This window comes from Triticum dicoccoides, chromosome 4A (assembly GCF_002162155.2).
Source record: "Triticum dicoccoides isolate Atlit2015 ecotype Zavitan chromosome 4A, WEW_v2.0, whole genome shotgun sequence".
NCBI classification, from domain to species: Eukaryota; Viridiplantae; Streptophyta; class Magnoliopsida; order Poales; family Poaceae; genus Triticum; species Triticum dicoccoides.
Genome location: NC_041386.1, coordinates 613,711,914 through 613,717,335, shown reverse-complemented (window position 1 = coordinate 613,717,335; position 5,422 = coordinate 613,711,914). Strand labels below are relative to the sequence as shown.

The 5,422-nt window shown below is 42.5% G+C and overlaps 1 pseudogene; it reads left to right on the top strand.

Annotated features, from left to right (window-relative positions):
* The first annotated feature begins 2,901 nt into the window (after window positions 1-2,901).
* LOC119289382 lies at window positions 2,902-4,138 on the top strand (annotated as a pseudogene).
* Window positions 4,139-5,422: the final 1,284 nt, after the last annotated feature.

The window sequence follows — 5,422 nt, the reverse complement described above, 5'->3', positions numbered from 1 at the left end:
GCTTTGCTTTGCTGTCTATCGTGTTCAGATTGTTTTTCTCTTCTTTTTTCCCTTTTGTGTTAGTTCTTAGGTGCCGAGGGTTTAATGTCGGGGAGGTTCCTATTGTGTCTAGAGGCTATCCATATCGATAATCTGCATATGCAATTTGCAAGTGATGTAAGACGTATGCTGCATATAAGTTTTCTCCTGTAACTATGCAGTTTCATGTCAAGGCCAAACATCTTTTCTCAAGAGAGCACATAATATTTCTCAGATGCACGGCTACTTGTATATGATCTGCAATATGCTGAATTTGCTCCTGTCGCTTGCATACATATGAAATATGATCATGTTGCTTGCATATGTATGATCTCTTTTGACGACATGATCTGCTAGATGTGAACTTTGGAACGCCATCCACCACCAGTCCACGATTCAGTGAAGATATTGAAACAGCACACCGTTAACCTGATACCACTGCTGGTTAGATGACAGGTAGGTAGAAACCAAGTTGTCATTTTTTTTATGTAGTGTTATTCCACAGGGGAATAACTTGGTCATTGCTGGTTTCACTGGCACATATCTGAGTTGACAATCACAACCAGCACAGGCGGTTGACTGATTGATGTTGCTTTTTGTTGCTGAATTGCTCATGTTCCTTGTTGGTTAATTGCTTAACTATCTCACGCTTTCATAGCCCTTCCTGTCATAATTGATAGGGTTTGTGTGGTAAGCAATAGTACTCCTACATGGCAATTATTTGCTTCACTTCTTAGTTATAGTGGATGCTCTGTTTCCTGTGAGGCTGAGATGTGCACATAAAACTACACATAGACAACTATATACTCTACTGCCGGACAATCTCTCTTTATAGGGCCATTTCGCCTATTGTTGATATTGCCCTTTCAAATGCATTTTTTTGCGAGTGCCTTTGAGGTGCTGTATACATGCATCATCCCAGGCCTGAATAGCTCTGCCCTAAATAGCTAAAGGTAAAAATACAACCAAGCTCAGTGTCTCAGTGATGAGATGAAGTGCATTCACAACCGTAGCAAAAGGCCATATTTCAGGAGAATTACAAATTAAATATTTCGCAAACCAAAATTAAGTTTCTAAAAATTATGTGGTCTAATACTCTGAACTTGTCAGCCCATCATGAACTTTCATTTCTCATGAAATGCACACCAACAATCCCAATAATATAGGTACTAGACCTACTTATTTCCAGCCTGTGTTAACATCTACTCCTGTTTACCCAATGTTAAATAATTCGCAACAATAAACATCTATTAAATAGCATGTTTGGTGTTTATCTCTAGAGCATGTTTTCTTTTTTCTGAACTAGTATGTCTAAGCATGTGAAGGAAATATTGGTATAAGATCATGGGCTATCTCCTTGGCCCAATTTGTCGACCCTGTTTACCTCTGTTCACAGGAGGTATGTCTCGCCTATCGTGCGAGACGGTAGCTCATCTTGCCTCTGGCGCGAGCATGGGCTGGCCCATAACATGTGTTCCATAGCTTCCGGGAGCAGTTTCGGAACCGGTTCGGACCGGTTTTATAAGCTTCCACATGGTTTTTTTCCTTTTGCTTTCCTGTATCGGTTTCATTGTTTTTTTTACATTTTTTTCTGCTCGTTTTTTTATTTTCATTTTTCAAATACATGCATACACTTTTAAAAAACATGGTGAACATTTTTTTACACACATTTTCATAAATGCCATGAACATTTTTCAAACGTTCAAACATTTGTTAAGTGTTACTCCCTCCGATACAAAAAAAAGTCATGGCTTTAGTTTAAATTCGAACTAAAGCTGAACTAAAACCACAACACTTTTTTTGGACTGCAGGGAGTAGATTATATATTTTAAATTTCACAATTTTTTTAAATGGTAAGAGATATTCTTTTTAAAGTACATGGTTTTTAAAATATTGTATAACGTTTTTGTAAATGTATCAAACATTGTTTTGAAACTTGTGAACGTCTTTTTCGTTATGAACACATTTTAGGTTGCATGATTCTTTTTTTATTTGTACAAACATTTTTCGAAAAAACAAAATGTTAACACTCCAAGACATATTTTTATAAAAAGTTGTAAACATTTTAGAGCTTTTTCCATATACATATCTATATTTAGAGCATTTTAGGAATTTAAATATAATTTACTAGAATATAAGAAAAGAAAAAACCTCGCACTTAAATAAAAAAAGAAAAAGGGCTGTAGTGGGCCGACCCACTAGGAGGTTTGTCCGTCTTGCACGCGGCCAGATGACGCGCCCCTCTGTTTGCTCTGCACATGTGCTGGGGTAAATAAAAAACATAAAACATAATATCAGTTTCCCACTAAATATAATCTCAGTTTCATGCTAAATAATATAAGGTCAGTTTAAACCTTAATCTCAAACCAATCACTAAAAAGCTCAGAATAGGAGTCACTCTGTGCACTTTAAGACTGGAACACACAGAGAACTGATATCCTTGAGGAATGCCTTTTTTGTTGTTGTTGGAGATGATAGATATATGTTTTGGATTAAAGTCACTAGTTATTTCTTGGATATCATTCCATTAATGCGAAGATCACATTATATTTGTAGACCAACAAAAGGCTCATAAATGAAACGAATCCATATTCAGGAATGTGAAGATAACATTAAATTTATAGACCAACAAAAGGCGTTCTAGCCCATAGATGAAACAAATCCATATTCAGGAATGCGAAGATCACATTAAATTTATAGACCGACAAAAGGCATTCTAGCCCATAAATTAAAAAATCCATGTTGAGGATACTAACAAAATCCTTTAGAACAACTTTGTCCCATTTAATGAAGTGGCATCCAAGAAGAAAGTCTATACAAGAACATCCAATATAAAAGGGTGCCAGATCCATCGAGGAATAAGAAGCACACAAATAAGCAACCATGTTCAAATTACTCTCAACACTTGTTCTCCCAGTTTTCTTCCTGAGCTTTGCCATCGCATGGGCGAATCCGAGCAACACGACGGGCCTAAGCTTCCAGCTAGTCGCCCTTAGTCGGGCGGTCCCCGACGGGCATGCCAGCAATGGCTCGGCCTACACCACCGAGGACCTGCGTCTGCCGATTTCAATATCGGCCCGGTATGCTTACGGCGTGTTTGTGTCGCTCGGCACCGGGGAAGGCACTAGGCTGAAGGTCCTCGGCCTCGACACCGAAATCAGCACATCGTGGGTGATGTGCGAGCCATGCCACCCGTCGCTGCCGCAGGGTCGGCAACCTCTTCTCACCAAGCGCGTCGCCCACATTCCACGGCGTCCACAACAACGATCCTGTTTGCACCACACCCTACAGGAAGACGGCTCACGGCTGCTCCTTCCACTTCTCTTCGGTCACCGGGTACCTCTCGCGCGACACCTTCCACCTCCGCACCGGCCGATCGGGCGCGATCAGGGAGTCTATTCCTCGTGTTGTGTTTGGTTGCGCACACTCGTCCACTGGGTTCCACAATGACAACACCCTTGATGGGGTGCTCTCCTTGAGCCACCTGCCACTCTCGCTCCTGACACAACTTGGTGGGCATGCCAGTGGGAGGTTCTCCTACTGCCTCCCCCTGCCCACCGTGCACAATCCCCATGGCTCCCTCTTTCTCGGCGCCAACGTCCCAAGCCCTCCGCCGCATGCCCACACGACCAACCTCGTCATACGTCCCGGCGTCTCGGGCTACCACCTCAACCTCGTCGGCATCACCCTAGGGTACAAGCGTCTCAAGATCGACAAGCGCGTCTTCGACGGCCACAGTTGCAGCATCAACTCAGCGGAGACCATCACACATTTCGCGGAGCCGATATACCTTGTCGTGGAAAAAGCATTGGTGGCGCGCATGAAGGAGCTAGGGTCGGACCCGGTGAAGGGGCCACCGGGCGGCCCGCTTTGGTTTGACCGGATGTACAAATCGGTGAAGGAGCAGCTCCCCAACATGGCGTTTCACTTTGAGGGCGGCGCCGAGCTGTGGTTCACATCGGATCGGCTGTTTGAGGTGCACGGCATGAACGCAAGGTTCATGGTCGCCGGCCGTGGGTACCGCCGGACGGTGATTGGCGCCGCACAGCAGGTGAATACGCGGTTCACGTTCGACGTCCCCCGGGGGAAGCTGTCCTTCGTGTCGGAGGTGTGCGACTGAGACGGGGCAGGCAGCCTAGCTTTGTTCTTGCTGTATTTCAGGAAATAATCGCCAATTTGCATTCATATATCATATTGCCGAATGGCCAGTGTTATTTCCAACTTTTTTTTGAACACAGTGTTATTTCCAACTTGAAGCACGTTCGTATGGACGTTTTGTTAAATTTAAAAGATCTGCAAGAATATGCAGCTATGTAGGCACTATTGTTGATCATCATTTGATCGTCAAATTGGCACTAGCGGAATGTCTCCCTGAGGTCAAGGTTCGCTACCTGCGCAGTACTGCCATATATAATGCTCTAGATGCATTGATCATTAATTATTAGTTGATCCACGCAAAAAAAGAAGCTATTATTGATCATGATTGACAAGTTTAACTGTATAATAATTTTTTTTGTAAGAGTTGGCCTAGTGGAGTAGCTGGGTTGTGCAAATCTTAACCTGCTTGCCCCGAGCACTATACTTGTCGTGTAGGGAAAGTGGTGGTTGCACCCACACAATGAACAGTAAATTTGAAAAAAATAGTAAAAAATCAAAAAAGATTCTGAAACTTCGTGGATGCGATCATGACCAAATGTTTAAGGAGCTTGCAAAGTTTGGTCTCCAAAAAAAACATCGAATGTTCTCCATACAAATGACGCTCTGCACCCAAGTTATTGTTCACATGTTTTCAGCATAAACTTTGTTTTCTTTTTGTACAGAGCTCCCCGGATCTCATTTCCCCACCAAGTTTTGCAAGCACCTAAAACATTTGGTCATAATCACATAAACAAAGTTTCAGATTTTCTGAAAATGTTTTGCTAAGTTTTGATCATGGATGCACCGGCGGTGCAATGTCCCCGGGTGCACAAAAACCAAACTCTGTCGTCCATAAATACACCGCTGATCTCTCTGTTCACAGCACACAAGTAAACAACCCAGCTTCGATCAATGACAGCTCTAAAACAGCAGTAGCTACAAATACAATTCTCAATCAAAAAGGCAAGGTGTAATATGTATTTATGTAGCTATTGGTCAAAGAGCATACTTCGTGTCTTTGTGAATGAGGGAGCCATGGAATACAAATTTATAGCGCCTGACGTGGTGGATTCATCTGCTACATTACAATATCTCACTTCTACACAGGAGCAGCCCTGGTTGAGTATTTTATGAACCGCAAACGACATACTTTAATAATTTATAATGATCTCTCCAAAGAGGCACAAGCTTATCGGCAAATGTCCCTTTTAGTAAGAAGGCCTCCCGGTCGTGAGGCTTATCAAGGGAATGTTTTTTATTTGCATTC